Genomic DNA, 17,616 nt, shown 5'->3' on the forward strand with positions numbered 1-17,616 from the left:
GTCTATTTGCCAAGTATTGGCATGCCAATTAATACCAATAACTATATATGTTTAACTGTCATCCTTAATAGAATAAAATTAGGGAAAATTATAAATGGACATGACCTTTGCAAAAATGAGTTCTGTATTTTCTGTCCTACCTTAGGCAAATTGGTTAGTCTCCATTAGACAAGATCAAGTTTCAAAGGCTAAAACAAGTTAAACTTCTCAAAGAGAAAAGAACAGCTGGATTACTAAATTATGGAGGACATTTTGTGTTTTTGATGAGAAACAGAAATAAATACATGTGCTATATCTCAGCACAAACACCAGAAATGTACAAGAAGACATGTTAAAATGTTTTTCCAAGAACATACTCAGTAGTCTAGTGCTAATATTTGGAAAAAATATATAGGTAGCAATCATTCAGTAATGTGCTAAAAATTCAAGTCTATAGCACACAAAAAGCTATATAATTGAGGCTTATAATTATTCAGGAAAAGGAGGCATGGTCAAAGGAAAAAATACACTGAACTGAACAAGAAAGACTATGAATATATAAAACAGTCTTCCAAAATATGGAAGAGTTTACAAAATTAGAAGGTCAGATAAATAATATACTAGTTAATGAAACCAGAATCTTTGTCTCTAGACACTACTACAAGAGGCTGAGGATCAACAGAAGAACAACAACTAATAATCTACATTTCATTTCTGTTCATACCTGATTTTGAAGGGTTCTTAAGTATATAAAATAATTTCTCTACTGAAATGCAGCAACCTTAATTATACAGTTAGGGATGCTATCACTGCAGAACTCTTAACATTAGAATTGTATGAAGGAAAGGAAAATAAACACAAAAACTAGAAGGACCAAGGCAAGTACAAAGGTCATTTGAAACTCCTCAAATGATAATACATAACAAATATTACAGAAGAAATCTTGCTGAGATATAAATTTAATGAAATGGATGCTTCAATCTCTAAATTGAAATATATCATTCTCTGTTACCAACATTCACAAAGTGCTTCAAAACTCTAAAGGCAAGTAGATTACTAATACTTCTGGACTATTACCCTCAACTGAAGTATCAAGAGAAACCAACTGTAAAGACTGAAGCTGGTAAAGCTAGAGACTAGTATTTACTTAGCTTTATGCCTACTGTGTGCAGAAAACAAAACTAGCTTTGCTTAAAAATAATTTTTAATAACATGATAGAATTAATATTATATGATATTAAGTGAAAAAGCGGGACAGAAATTGTATGTCAGTATTTCTTAACTGTTTTTTTTTTTGTCATCACTCCTTAAAAACCTTTGTAGACATTTTTTTCCTAATCATATCCCACCAGGAAATTTTAATGCCACAGATGCACTATATATCTTGTTATATACTATATATGTTGCTTTGTTGTATACACTAAACACAATTGTTTTCTTTTTTTTTTTTTGCATGGGCAAGTACTGGGAACTGAACCCAGGTCTCCAGCATGGCAGGTGAGAACTCTGTCTGCTTGAGCCACTGTGGTCTACCCTAAATACAATTTTGATATTAAAATTTAAAAGAAATTATTAATATTCAATTTAACTTTATAACCTCATTTGCTCAGTATCCTTTTATGTAATTTATATTCAAATTACATATGCAAGCCATTAATTTACATAAATAAAGACAACTAATATAAAATCAAATTTTAAAAACCATACAAAACTATTATTTTTCCCAGTAAAAATATAATTGAAAACACTATAACTCTTTAAAAATTTTAGGGAACTTTAACTTTGCTTGATATGAGAAAACTTAACTAGCTGCTAGATATTTATTCATACATTGTTGATATTTTTTCAGTACTTGATACAATAAGTGGACTGAATAACTTTTGTAAAACTAAGTAAGAAAATATAAACTTTTAATTTACTTCACAAAGCACTGAAGATCAAGCCTAAAAAACATCCACAAGGCAGGCAATGGTAGCCAATAGGTATGCACAGACCACATCTCAAGGAATGTACAGACCATCTCTCAAGCTCTAGCAATTTATGGAAAGCTCTCTGATCATAACCATCTTATTGCCACTGTTCATAACACTGATGTTGAATACATTTTGTGTATTTTCCATGAATTCAATGTTCATACTGCTCCTGGGATACCCAAGGAAACCTGCAAGAAATTTAATATTAAGAAAAGGATTTTGATCTGAAAGGCTAAACTGTGGAGGGGCTACTATTCACTATAATTTTGGGTTTTCACCCCTGCCAGAATCAGTTACAGCCTCCACTGAGAATGTATTGCATATGTCATATTTTAAGGTCTTAAAAAATATTTACAGGAAAAAAATACATTAGCAGTGATTATTCCTTAAATAACTTTTATTTTCATCTCTAACACATTTATTCTCTAAGTGTTCTAATAGTAAGCATAAAACGCACATACATTTTTAAAAAGTAATTAAAATAATTATGTCAATGCTTACTGCAGACCAAAATATTTAGACCAAAATATTTCTAAATGCAATTTTATTGCAATATATTATATATGCACATACTATATAATCATCCAAAGTATACATTCAGTGGTTCACAGGATCATTATATAGCTATGCATTCATCACAATTGATTTTTGAACATTTTCACTACTCCAAAAAAGAAAATGAAAATAAGCAAAAATAAAAGTAAAAAAGAACACCTGAAACATCCCATCCTCCCCATCCCTCCCTATTATTTACTTTTTGTCTTTTTTTTTTTATCTATCCATACATTAGATAAAGGGAGTCAGTCACAAGGTTTCAGTCACACCTCAAAAGTTCCATAGTTATTCAATCATCTTCAAGAGTCAAGGTTATTGGATTGTATTTCAACAGTTTGAGGTATTTCCCTCTAGCTATTTCAACACAACAAAAACTGAAAAGGGATATTTATGTACTACATAAGAATAACCTCCAGAATAACCTCTCAACTCTATTTGAAATCTCTCAGCCACTGAAACAAAACTCATTTTTCTTCCCCATTCTGGTCAAGAAGTCTTTTTCAATCCCAGGACGCCAGACCCAGGTTCCTCCTTGGGAGTCATGGTCCCATGCTGCCAGGGAGATTTAGTCCCCAGGGAGTCATGTCCCAAGTGGGGCGGGGTTAGGGGTTGGGTAGCAGTGAGTTCACTGTGGGGTTGGTTTAGAGAGAGAGGTCACACCACAGCAACAAGAGATTCTTTGGGGGTGACTCGTAGGCAAAATCATAAGTGGGCTTAGTTTCTTCTTTGAAGGAGTAAGTTTCATAAGAGCAAGTAGACTGGGCCTGGCACAACAAATCGGCAGTTCTCAATGATTCCAATAAAAGGTCTTCCCCAGGTGGTAAAGTTTAATATTTCCACATTTCCCAACAGTCTTTCAGGGGAACTTTACAAATATTTTTTAATCTTCCGTCCAGATTACTCTAGGATGTATCGGAACATCACAGCAACCTGTACAAACCAACAAGTTCTCACTCCCTATTCTAGATTTCATGTGGTTACGGTGTTTGAATAAGTTAACCACACAAGTTAAATTAGATAGTGTGCTACTGAAACATAAATTTTGCACCAAATAAATATCTCTTCCTTTGGTCTCACAACAAAGTTTAAAATGCAGTCAATATCATCATTTTAGCCTGATTTACCTCATTCCTACCGAGGTCAGCCTCATAATATCTCTAACTAAAGTCTGATCACTTATGGGGTACTGCTAACCTTCATGGCTGCAGAACTCTAGTTCTTAGTCTCAGGTTGGACCAAAATCTTTTGATCTTGATTAGCTAACATTTAGTTAAAATGTTAATTATATATATTTAATCTATAAAATTTCATTGAAGAAAATACAATTTCTCAGTATCAAATAGTTATCTAACTTTGTGTTTCTACATAATTGTTTATTATATTTAAAAAAACAACAACTTAGATATAAACCATTTAGAACCCCAGTAAAATCCATCTCATTTGCAATGTACTAAGAACAATACTCACAGTTAACAATGGTTAATGCACTTCTGGAAATTTCAACACTTTCTAGGATGCTATAGTAATTGAATATGGCAGAAACCATGTCCATCAGGGAAAACATAATGAACATGCAAAAGATTTAAATATAACAAAGGAAGATGTAATCCATTTTTTTTCCTTATGAATGCTGACATAAAATTTCTGAAAATCTGTCTTTATTCATAGTACAGAATCCTTTGCTAGGGTATTATATTATTTATGGGTTAATTTAAAAATGAATAACTATGCTAGAATAAAATAGCTCCCAAAGGCAAAAAACCTAATACTGATTTTTCAGCTCAAAGAAAAATGAAGAGCTCTAACTGCTCTCAGTTTGCATTTGGAAAAGCTAATTTGTAATTAAAATGCTGACAGAACTATCTAGCAGCAGTACTCCATGAAAGAACACATTAGATTTGGCATGGACAAATCTAGGAGTCACAACAGCTGCTAACTGTATCCACTCACCCTGACCTTAATATGTGATTAAAAAAAACCAAACAAGCAAGACTAAACTTTAAAATATAAGAAATGCAAATAGATCTGACTTAGAAAGGACATGAAGTTAAGTTTGAAACATGATTATGGGAAACTTAAACCCTGGTTTGCAACAATGTTATTTATGTGAAACAAAAGCTTATCAATTATTTTTCTGCCTTTGTACACTCTCAGTCTCTCTGACTCTGTCTCTCTCTCTCTCTTTTAATACCAGTTGAGTTTAACAAGACAGGTTTGAATTTACCATAAGTTAATTCTTTATCAGCGTTCATATATCATCTGGATGGCCAGCTGAAAATTACACAAACGATAAATTAGCTTTAAACAAGCTCTGAATCAAGTTAGTACTGGTTTTTGAATTAAAGAACCTTCAGTATATTACAGGGTGTTGTCATTTTATTACCCCAATCAATTCTGTGTGGCCTAAGGTGGAAGGAAAATGAATGCTGTCTTTATTTGCAGTGGGTTTATCTCTCACAGCAGGCTCTGGAAACAGAACTGCAGCACTGAATTGAAAGCTAAAGCTACATTTAACACTAGCAACGCTCCTTAATAAAGTTGGACTTTCAATGGAAAAAAAAGACATTTCTATACTGTGAAAAATACAGAAAGATTAACATTAGGTTAAATTTAAATTTAAAATAAAGAGCATTTAAAAATCTGTAGTTATACCAGTATTATAATAAATAATTTTTTTTTAAATATACACTTCACCTTTATCTTAATGAAAACCATTTCACTTTTTTCCCTGTGGACTAGTGCAACTAAAGAGAAAAGTAATTCAGGTACTCAAAAACACAGATAAAATAATCAAGAAAACCTTATTAAGTAGGTATTATTATTATTATCTTCATTTGCACTGAGAGATTAAGTCACTTTCCAAATTTACCCAGTTAACTAGACAATTTGATTCCAAGCTTGTATCCATGAAGGAGACTACTTAACTATTAGTACAGGAACATTAAATATATCTACGAAGCTAATTTCTTAGGAAACATTGTATCAAGAGAAATAATGAGAGAGAACATGGAATAAAATCAAGCATAGAGGCCTTAGGAGGGTTTTGCAAAGTCAAGAAAGAGATGGTTCCAGTATCAGTGGATAAATAATCAGCACATTCAAGTGCAAACACTCATTTAATAATCACAAACACAAGGTTTTCAGTCTCTTATCAAAGGTTTCTTGCAGGACTGTGTTGTTCTACCTGAAAATTCATTTGTGTATCCTTCTATAGTTTGGCTTTCTCATAGGTCTGTAAACTGTTTTTATAGACATCTCTATTATTTTAGCACTAAATTTGTTTTTAATCCCTGAAAGAGTTTAATGACATTACAACAGTTTTTGACTTACTTCAATGATAAAGACCTCATAATAAATGACTGCAGAAAGAGGGCTGAAAGAATTCAATTGGTCATACATAGCTCTGACATTAACTAGCTGTGTAAAACTGAGTGAAACTGAGTACTCCTCTGGATCTCACTTTCCATATGTGTAAACAAAGTATTGGACTAGATCAGCATTTTTCAAGTTATTTAATTGTTAAGTAGGCAGTGAAATAAATTTAGTAAATACTGAAAAACATTTTTTTTATTTATTTTTTTTGCCTGGGCAGGCACCGGGAATCAAACCTGGATCTCTGGCATGGCAGATGAGAACTCTGCCACGGAGCTACCCTCATACCACCCAAGCATTTCATTTTAATCTAAAAGGAAAAGAATAAAAATTACTAGCGTGGTTTTATTCTACAAAATATTTAAATTATATGAGAAACAACATAAAATAAATTTTTCACTGAAAAAGTTTCCAAGTCCCTGTTCTAAATAATAGCTTGGGTCTATTTTAGCTATTTAATTCTGAGTTTTTAAGACATTTCTTTGAAAAATAAATTAATTAATTAAAAGGCAACATTTCTACAGGCTTTCTACAAAGATTTAGGTTTTTAAAGATCTTTTTTAGCTTAATAATATAGGCAGTACTCAAATTTTACAAGTCTAGTGATAAGTTGATTATTCTAAACTCAGCATACCTTCTCCAGAAATCTTTTAAATGGTTTCCAGCCTAACCACAAATGCTATTCCATATTCTGACTCCTGAAAGGAAGAGAAGAGTACCTCATTTCCTAAGCTCTGGCCAGTCTTGGACAAACCTTTAAAGAGATAAGGCTTATTCTTCATATCCTCTTAACTACTACTTAGTGCCTTTCGATGTATGAAATTAATATCTTTACATTCCTCTCTAGTACCTGATCCAGATTAGTTTTTGTCATAAAAAATATTCAAACTCAAAAATTTTTTTTCCAAAAAACTCTTCTATAAATTAAAACTTTCTTCACTATCACTGCAACTTTTTTAGATAGTAAGAATCCAAAGGGAATTCTTTCATGACATAATGTGTGCATTATAATATAACAACAGTGTTTCGCATTTATAAAAGGGTAATCCAAACGTATAATTAATAAAATTGTTTCAGGCAGCTGAAAAGTTTGGAGAAAGAACATGGGCTTGAATTTCACACTGCAAATTCTATTTTGAAAAAGGAGTGTTTTGCCTGGGAGGTGCTCTGGAGGTTAGCATTTCCTCTTTTCTTTTGATCTCTGTCATCCTCTAAAGGGCTTCAAACAGAACTTCAGTGGCTATAAACTCACAACATAATATTCACAGTCCTTTTTGCTGTTTTTAATATTCATAGCCCTTTATGATATGGTCTCCTGCTACCTTTCCAATCACTTGACATTAAAAACATATCAGTAACTATTATTATTACATTTACCATTTTTCAAATTGCTATGTAGTTTTCCCTCTGCAAATTGTAGACACATACCTTCCCAAGGATTTCTTTATGTTTCTTTAAATATCAGAAAGGCTTTTGAAATATGTTAGCACACGGAAGAATTATAGTTCTCTGTTTTTTTTAATGAGGTTTGAGATGGAGTGATATATGTCAATTTCCAAACATTATTTTAAAAGCCAGTGTACAATTTGCTATATTTTCTACTACAGTGCCTTGGACCACATATGTTGAATAAAATTTCCTTTACCTCGTGTCCTGGAGTGACTATGACAGCAGACTTGTTCTGCTAACATGTTGCATGAATAAGAAATGATCTTGTGTTCTGTTAAGTCACTAAAATTTTAGGATTGTTTGTGCCTGCTCTATAATCTAGCCTATCCCAGCTCACATGCCTATCAAATCTTACCTAGCCTTCATAATCTGTTAAATGCCATATTATCCACAATCTCCTTTTGATTCTAGGAGCTAAAAGCAATCTTCCCAGTTTCTCAATTCCCTTAATACCTTAACTGCACATTTTAATGTCACTGAATATTTTAAATATTATATTGAATTATAATTATATTCACATATGACTTATCTATCCTACTAGAGCATAAGTTTATTTAATGACAAGATTCACGTCAGATTCTCTTAGTAGGTCTCAAGCACCTAGAATGTGTGTGATGCACAACTTTTCAACACTATGAACACACATATAAAAGTGAGACTCCAATTGCAGACATATTGTTAGGTCCAGCAGGAGAAAGAAAGTATCTTTATAAATAAAAGGGCTACAGTTTCTTCTCAAGTACTATGTGCTGCAAATACAAAATAGGCATTTTCTTTCAGATTAGTTTTACACTCTTAGATAACCCTAGTGTTTTTCATTCTAGGAGATGCGTTTTTTTTTTGTTTGTTTGTTTTTTAATTAAAAACTCTCTATTACAAAGAATTTGCTATAATCAATTAGTATCTTTTAAATGTTAACAATAGAAATATTAAATGAACTAGACAGGAACAGAAACTATTCTAATTAAGAATATGATTTTAAACTTGCTGAAAAAAAACAGTTATTTTCTTATGTCTCTTATTCTTAGTCTTTTCTGCATAACTTAGTCATGGCAGACAGAAATGTATGTTTCAGACATTATCTATTGTTTCAATAAATGGTCTCGGGCCTCCAAAGCAAAACCTAGAATTTGCATCACTTCCACTGCCATTCAGCAAAATAAAAGTTTAAAAAATAACTTCAGTGACAACTTAATAGAAAACAGCCTAGCAGTAGGTAACTATTATGAGCAATTTTAAATCTATTTTAGAAAAAAATATGTGTAAATACCAGGCTCCTTGTTTTAAAGAAGTATGAGAGAAACATTCTCTGTCATAAGAGAGTTCACAGACTAGCTGGTAAAAAGAACCTGGAAATAAAAAGATGAATAACAATACAAAGAAACATCTGCCAAATGAACAGTCTAGCAAAAAGTATAAAAAAAAAGAAACGTTTAGTCCTAAGGATTGTTGGTAAAACTGGAATATAAGCTAAATATCTTAAAAAAAGAAAAAATATCTTAAGGATATAGGCTTTGCAAAAAAGATCATTCAGAGAAAAAAAGAGAGAGATTGATATCTGGAATATTAACGTGGGGAAAAGTTATAGTCTTGAAAGCAAGAAAAAATCCTGCCATCTGTCTTATAGTTTGGACATTGGAGAGTTCCTTCGTTGGGTTTTCTAACTTGGAGGTATATATGGAAAGTTATTTTTCAGAAAGACTGATTTGGAAAAGTTTGTAGGATGACTTAACGGGAATAGAAATTTAGATACGAAGAGGAAGATTTCTGGAATAAAGAACAGAGGCAAGTGATTTCTTCTTCTGAGATAAGAAATAAAAGATTGAGGTAGGAAAAGTAATAAAGGGTGAGGTGGGGAAAGTGACAAAGATATTTTTTAAGATTGAGAGGGGATAAGAATGTGGTCCCCTTTTTCTCAGTGAAGTAAGAGATAAGGTCATTTTTGAGAAAGTGAGAGTGCTGGGAATAAAACTGAAGATGAGATATGTGGCAAAGATTTGAAATACTGGCATTAAAAAATGTGATAAGGAATGAATAAAAGACAGCAAATAGGTCCAGTCTACATTAGGTGGCATAAATCCGTAGCAGCCCCAAAACCTATACATTTGTTCAGTCATTTCTGGCCGAAAAAGAAACAGCAGAGATGAATCAATACAATGGATCCAGAGAATACTGGGGAGTTATAATAAAGGGCTCTAATATTTTTAAAAAGTGCACATTAAAATGTCAAGTCTCAAGTTTAAAAAAAGGGGAAAATAAGATCAGGAGAATGGTGATCTGAAGGTTTTGAGAGTTGAGGGACTAGTACAAAGTGTTGAAAAAGAGTAAAAAAAGTGATAACTAAAGGGAAAAGAATCACCTAGAAAAAAGGAAATCGTGATTTGAGTCACAGTGATCGGGTACTTTGACATAATTACATTAAAGATACATGAGCAGGTGAATTTTTCTCTCCTAAATGGCTTAAAATACTTACTTCTTAAAGTTGATAAAATACTTTAGAAAATACTTTCTTCAAAATCTCAAGCACAAAATTTGGTCTCCCATAAAAGAAGACAGAAGAAGGGAAAAAGAGTACCCTTTCAATTCAGACTGGAGAATAAGGAAGTACTTTAAAGGGAACCCCTCAAATAAGGATTTTCTGTAAATTACTCAGAGTCTGTCCCCTGGGAGTTTGGGGAACAAAGACTAGATGGTGACTCATGTCTGCTTGGCTGAGTGGTAGAAGTAGCAAAGATGCTGGGCTGCAGGGAGAAAGGCTGCTCTTTCTGAGCTCCTATGTGTGTGTTTTCCTTAGGCTAGATATGAATTTTGAAAGAGATTTAGGTTTTCTGGAAAGGAACCCAGGGAGATGGAGTGATGATAATCAAGGGAGGAATAAAAGGAACTCAAGCTCTGAGCAGGAAGTTAAAACAGAACAAAGCATTCTCTCATATCAACAGAACTGCAGGGAGGAAAACCCCAGAGGTGTGAGATCACTAAAAATCCACAAAATCAAGTCAAAAAGACAACTATGCCCCTACTGCCTTCAAATGGTAGATTTTTGAGTTTGAAGCAGGCCTAAGCTAAGTAGAAAAGAAGTTTTGAACTAGTTGAGAGACTAAAGCTTTGAAATTAAAATGCGCTGGATATTTTTTGATACTTTAAGAAATAAGATTATTAATAACTAATGATGACCAGATAAACCATGAAATCTGCCTAAGAGCCATACAGGAGAAAAGAAGATATAACAGAGCTTGTTTAAAGGCACTGGGATGAAAGAATTAAGTTGTTTTCTGTTTGTACGTTATCTTGAATTCAAAAGCAAATTAAAAAAATATCAGAATGAAATATACATACTAGAAAGTATTTTAAAAACAGCAATATGGACATTCCTTAAAGTATTTAATATGGAGAACAAGTAAGACACCTTATTGTCACTCCACGCTTCTCTTTAAAATTAATTTGAAGTGCTTTTGTTCAAAGGTGCAAATTTCAGATGGCAGGATGCCCGCCGCTTTCCCCATTACTACTGTGAGTAAAACCAAAACCAAAAACAAATTAATGGTGCTTGATCCCATTAAGGAGATCCCTATCTTAGAATTTGTTACTGATAAAGGAAAAAAAAACACATTTGGTAAATATATGGAGTGCCATATTTCCTAATATTGTTTTCATTAACTTAGGGAGAAAATGAGAGAGAGAAGAGTAGGAAAGAAGAGAATATTTAGGAACTTTAGAACAGCTAAATCATGAAGGAAAAAAGTTCATGTCACTGTAAAAATGTGTGAGTACTAGACTTGAAGAAGATATGGAGGGCTAAGATGGTACTTAATACAGTTTCTATGTTGTGAACAAAAGGCTTCAACATCCTCACTAAATGTCACCGGAACACACAGGAAAATGTTTCATTTACAGCACTTGTAATAGGGTATATAATGTTTTCTAAAAATATCCACTTCATTCAGATTCCTGCAATGGCTTGAAATGGGAAAAACTTATGGCAATTAAACTAATGGTTATATACTAAAATAAATTTTATAGAGTTATTAAGTACTGATTTTTTTGTTGTTGGTATGTATGCTGAAAATCCTGCATTAAAATAAGGAAACAATGCTGAAAGAACTTATGTTCATAACTTGCTTTAACCTGCCTGTATATCTGCATGCTTTGAAAACTGATTCACATATCTAATAATCTAAATTTAGAAACAGAATTTACAGAATACCATTTGTCTTAAAATTTGAGAGAATAGTCCAATCTCTCAAGAACACAGAAGTTAACATATTGCTGATAAAAAATGCTTTAATGCAGCTTGAACTTTGCAAAGTGATTCTTAAAAAATTTAACCTCTGTAAGCGTACTCTAAAGAGTTTTCAACCCAGTGAAGCAGATGATCATTTGCAGCCATTATGGAAGGTACATTTAACAAAACACCACCTTAACTTCAATGAAGATGTAACAGTACAATATAAACCTTTAAGAAACCTTCAGAAAGTAAAATATCTTGTATCTTGGGTGACAAGAGTTTATTTAGATTTATCATATATAGTCCAGAGGAAAAAAGAGAACAATATATTGAAGTTACAATAACTTGTCAAGGTCTTAAGTCACAAAAGAATCTAGATGGCTGGGTTAAGTCAATAGTGGAAATACAGTAAAATGGAAACAGTCACATAATGACCTTTAAGAGGCAATGAGACACGTTTTTTTTTTTTCACTTTTTATGGATGAGATAGTACTTGCATATTTTTTGGGTAACAGACAAAAGAATTAAGAATTGCCAGCAAAAGAATGAAACCGAATGATTATTATTAACTGTATCATAATTAGCATATAATCCATCTACAACCAAAGTATGGTTTTCAAATAAGAAGAATTTTTACCTCAAAAGAATGCTGATATTGAAAAAGAAATAATAAAAATCTTCCAATTTGTATACAAAGTGGCTGACAATGCACAAATCAGAATAGTCAAACTATCTTTTCAAAGACAGTGAATGTAACCGGTTTTAATTTCTTTTCGCATAACACATTTTAAAACTTCACAACTTATGACAAACATTAAAAGGTTGAATTTGACTCAGCTAAAATGAAGTGCTCGAGTTCTCATTTAAAAAAATCACTTTTAGATACCTTTTTCTTCACCTTCCTCCAAGTTCAATAAATTAGTTTCTGCTGTTCCTCCACAAATCATCCATTTTGTCAAGTAGCAGCTTCCTTAACATAGACACTTATTTCACTGAATTTTATGAGGAAAGGGCCTTGAGGAATTACAGTCCATCTTCTATAAAACAGGAGCATCTTTAGTCAATTTATTTAAGAATTATCTCCAGGCTTCACTTTCCTATTCCTTAATAATACTAAAGCAGACCCCAATTTACAATAAAAAAATTTTTTTCCTTTTCCTATTGCAAGTGAGTGGTGTTTATTTATAATAGGAAATACCTAAGTTTCTAAATTATAAAAATCTAAAATGGCTTTAGGCCCAAACCTAATTTGAGAATCTCTTGCAACAAGGAAAAGAAAATACCTATTTCAACATATGAAAGCAAGCTTCTAAGAACACAAGCTCTGGAGTTAAGCTGATCTGGGTTGGAATACCTGTTATACCACTTATTAGCTATGTAATCCTTAACACTTCTCCAAATCTCATTTTTTTCATCAACACAAAGGAGATAAAAATAATACCATCTTAAACAATGTGGTGAGGATTCTATGACATAATCCATAGCAAATACTTAGAAAATGTCATGTAAATTGTGGTGGAAAATATATACACATTGCTATTATTAGTAATAAGTATGAAACTTTATGTTAAAAATGTCCATATTTTTTGACTTGGCAATTACACTTAAGAGTGCAAAGGAATATTGTATAACACTTAAAAACCAAGTAAGAAAAGAGAACTTAACCACGTGGAAAACTACCATCTATGCAATTATATGAAAAAAAGACCATTATATATTAGAATGCATAATATGATTGCCATGTTTAAAAAGTAGGTTGTAGGGTGGTGTGATGGTGGCTCAGTGGCAGAATTCTCACCTGCCACGTGAGAGACCTGGGTTCAATTCCCGATGCCTGCCCATGAGAAAAAAAAAGGAGGTTGTAATACAATATACCACTAAAACATTAAATCCCTATTTAATATCTCTAGGGACATAATTGCAGATAATCTAATATTTTTATTTTTGGGGTTTTTTTTAATTTAAAAAATGTTCTACAATGACCATATATTACATTTGTTCTGAGAAAAGAAAATTCAATGCATGTAATTTTTTCTGACTCAAACTTTCTTCAGAAAAGTGGAGTCGGAGAAAAGACAAGAGAAGAAAAAAATAAAAGGAAAAACATGTTTCCTATTTTGAGTTACTGCTCTCTGAAGTCCATCAAAACTCAAAAAGAGCCCAATACATTAATTATAGCACTCTTCCAAATGTCCCTGGTATAACAGTCCACTTGGAGATCAAGTTGATATGTGTCACGGTCAGGTTCCTGTGTCAACTCGGCCAGTGGTGGTTCCTGGTTGTTTGGTCAGGCAAGTGTTGGCCTGTCTGCTGCTATGAGGACATTTCATTGACTTAAATCATGATTACTCTAGCTGCATCCACAACAGTCATTCTTCCTGCTTCAGCCGGTGAGCCTCTCCTGTGGAATTCGTCCATGACCCTTAGGTGAAGTCACTAGCTTCACAGCCTGTCCTATGGATTTGGATTCTTCCATCCCCATGGTTGTCCAGCCAGCCTCAACTGAGAGTCAAGCTGGTAACTTCATTGGAGTTACCAGCTTGTGGCCTGCCCTACAGACCTTGGACTCTACATTCCCATGGTTACATGAGATACTTTTATAAATTTTATATCTACGGATATCTCTTGCTGATTCTATTTCTCTAAGAACCCTAGTTAATACAATATATAATCTGCTAATTAAGTAAATACCATTTATAACTATATAGTAAAAGGAGACTATCAGATGGTGGAAACTACCAACTAAAACTTGTTGGTAAATTTTTGAATCTTAATTATTAGACACTATTTTTAAAGGCAGAAACTCTCTTTTGATGAACATTAACCTAGAGAAAGTAGATAAAATCATTAAAACCTAAATCTCAAGTTTTCCTGATGCAACATGGGTCTGTTATTGAGCTCTGGCTAGGAACACTGTCATTTGCACAGTGAGAATGAGGGAAAAGCTCCAGAGACCAAAGAACCTGTCTTCTAAGAAGGGGCAAAAACCAGGAGGGAATGAATTTTTTGAAGGCAAGTAAAGAGTATTTAAAAAGGAGGCAGTCACCAAGTGTCAAATGCCAAAAGAAGTGGATGAAGGATGAGGCAGAGTAACTGAGGAAGATTCTTGATGGGGGAAAAACGGAATTTATAACTCAGAGATGTATCTTGAGATGTTGGATTATTCCAAAACTTAGACGAAAGAGAATACTGTATATTGGTGACTCAGGAAATACCACTCTACTGAACCTGGATCAGGCATCATCAGTGTACCAGTTGTTATAAAACAGTAAAGTTTGAGAACGTTATACTGTAAATGCAATAAGTAGATACTACTATTAAAAATAAATCCATGTGTAAGACATTAAAGAAATTAAGACAAAAAAAGCAGTGGCTCTTTAAGAATCACTGGGGAGCTTATAAAAATGCTGATTCCTGAGCACCACTCTAGAGATCCTGATTTGGCAGGTTTAAATGGGGAATTTCAAACTGTATAGTTAACAGCATTTTAGATGCTCTGAGGAAAAATCACTTGCATTTGGGCTGTGTGGACTGACAAGTGACAAACATCTCAAATTATGATGTAAATCTGGGTTTTTTTTCTGTCTGATAAATAAAGTAGAATTACGAGAGTGATGTTTCACTAGCTTATTGGTTTAACGCAGTTCATAGGGCCCTGCTAAATGAGAACTGATGCTGATAATCTAATATGGAACAGGACCAGGCTTAGCTCAGGCTATATGGGCAGTGGAAGTAGAATGTGAAGCAGTCCTGTAAGTTGCCTTACTTTGCAATTTGCCAATGGAAAATGTAATAAAAACACATATCTGATATTCATAGAAAGATATGTACACATCGTTTTAAGTAGCAAGAAGAAACACAAATACGGAAATGTATATGCTGTGATTAAGGAGGCATTTTATTATTAATGGTTCCATCCACTGGGAATCAGAGAGGCAAGCGGGCAGAGAAGGAGGAAAGTGTAGGGTGTAAAGATATGGTTCTGAAGAGTTTATATGTATAAATCCCTGCCCTTTACATAAAGCACATATTGAGTCTACTTTTTTCAAAGAAAGGCATTAGTGACATCTGAGAAGGAGTACAAATTTCCATACCTAAGAGAGAGGCTTTATTCTGGTATATATGCTAAAAGAAGGTACTTCTTATAGGCACATAACCACATTCAGAAATTCTAAATTTTTTTACAGTGTTTTAGCTTGTTAATACTGCCAGTAATGCAACGTACCAGAAAGGGTGGGCTTTTATAAAGGGAAATTATTAAGTTACAAGTTTACAGTTCTAAGGCCATAAAAATGTCCAAACTAATGCATCCAGAGAAAGATACCTCAACTCAAGAAAGGGTCAATGGCATGTGGAGTTTCTCTGTCAGCTGGGAAAGCACCTGGCAATGTCTGCTAACTTTTTCTCCTGGCTACCTGTTTCAAAAGGCTTCACTAAGGCATATTCTTTCTGCATCTCCAAAGGTCTCTGATGCTTTTTCTAAAATGGTTCCCTCTTAAAGGACTCTAGTAAGTAACCACCTTGAATGAGTAGAGACAAATCTCCGCGGAAATCACCTAATCAAAAGGTCTCACCCTTACAATTGGGTGGATCACATCTCCACAGAAACAACTTAATCAAAAAGATCCCACCAAGCAATGTTGAAGTACATGGCTTTTCTGGGGCATACAACAATTTCAAACTGGCACACATAGTGTACCCTAAAAGTCAATAACCTTAACTTCCAGGTTCCACAAAGAATGTGAAAGTACTTACCTAGAATCTCCCACATTTCTAACTTTAAAAGTATTCAAATCTTTACAGAATGAAAAGATGTATCGCTGATAGATGCCTGTTCCCTAAAAGCCATTCTTTTAATGAATCTTTTTTTTATCAAAAAACAGCATAAACTTTAACAAACTGGACTCATTACTTATCTGTTACATCTGTCTTCAGTGATTTGTTATATTTTTTATTTTCCTTTCAGTTTTAAGTTACAGTTTTCATCAACTTAACAAGGTAATAATATTTCAGTCTATGGGAAATGGCTTAAATAGGAAAGCAAAATCATTACTTTCTAAATATCATGTTTTGACATATAAAAACATGTATGATCCTCACAAAGAATCAAAATTCTGTATTTACTATGAAATAAGAATTGCAATAAATATAAAAAATACCAACTCTTTGCTAATGATATATAATTAATTTAGAAAAATACCTTATACAAAAGTAAATTTTTAAAGTTTAGAGAGTCATAAATGCATCACTTTAAAAATATATCAATACATTAAGTACAAAGATAGTTTTTATTAACTCTGAAGTATAACAAGAGATTAAGCCAAATTGACTTTTCTACATTAAAAATAGCATTCAGCATTATTCAGTATTATTCAAAGTTATTCACTGTGAGACTCTTAAGACAGGAGTTTTTCTTGTTATATGTGAAGACAAAAGATAAAATGGAAAACTGTCCTTCAGATTATTTTTTAAAACATCTTGTATATTTGAAAATCGAAACATTATACAAATTATGAACTTTTCTCTCTATGGCTAAAATGTTTGCTTACTTTTAAGAATAAGAAGAGATGGCAATTACATTGAACACCTCTATTATACCAAGTATTGCTATCAATCTTTTACAAATGAGCAACTTGAAGAAGACTGAAGTGAAGCAGCTTGCTGAAAGTCAATAGTACACTGTAAATAATTAAGATTTGAAATGAGTTTGTTTCTTTTCAAAGCTCTTTCTACCACATCATGTCACATACTTTTACTTTATATAAAATGTTAATCATTCTCTTTGTCTTCAATATCTCAGACACCCCACCAATTTTTTGAGGAGGTCAGCGGTGCATGGGCCAGGACTCACCTGTGTACCCATTACCCCATCAATGCAATGACGGCTTTTTGTGAAAAAAAAAAAAAAAAAAGTCATTAAACTGGAAATACGGAAAAGAAATATTATCACTTAAACATACAAACCACTATATGTACATCTTAATTTCAGAAGTATCAAAAATGAATATATTAAATATAAGTAACATGGCATAACCATATCCCCAATCTCAATCCATGATTTTT

The 17,616-nt window shown here is 32.9% G+C and overlaps 1 protein-coding gene across 2 annotated transcripts in view; it reads right to left on the reverse strand.

Annotated features, from left to right (window-relative positions):
- Window positions 1–17,616, reverse strand: part of PHF14 (PHD finger protein 14) — a 236,051-nt gene that overhangs the window by 30,449 nt on the left and 187,986 nt on the right. The window lies entirely within an intron of this gene.

The sequence above is a fragment of the Tamandua tetradactyla genome, chromosome 1 (genome assembly GCF_023851605.1).
Source record: "Tamandua tetradactyla isolate mTamTet1 chromosome 1, mTamTet1.pri, whole genome shotgun sequence".
NCBI classification, from domain to species: Eukaryota; Metazoa; Chordata; class Mammalia; order Pilosa; family Myrmecophagidae; genus Tamandua; species Tamandua tetradactyla.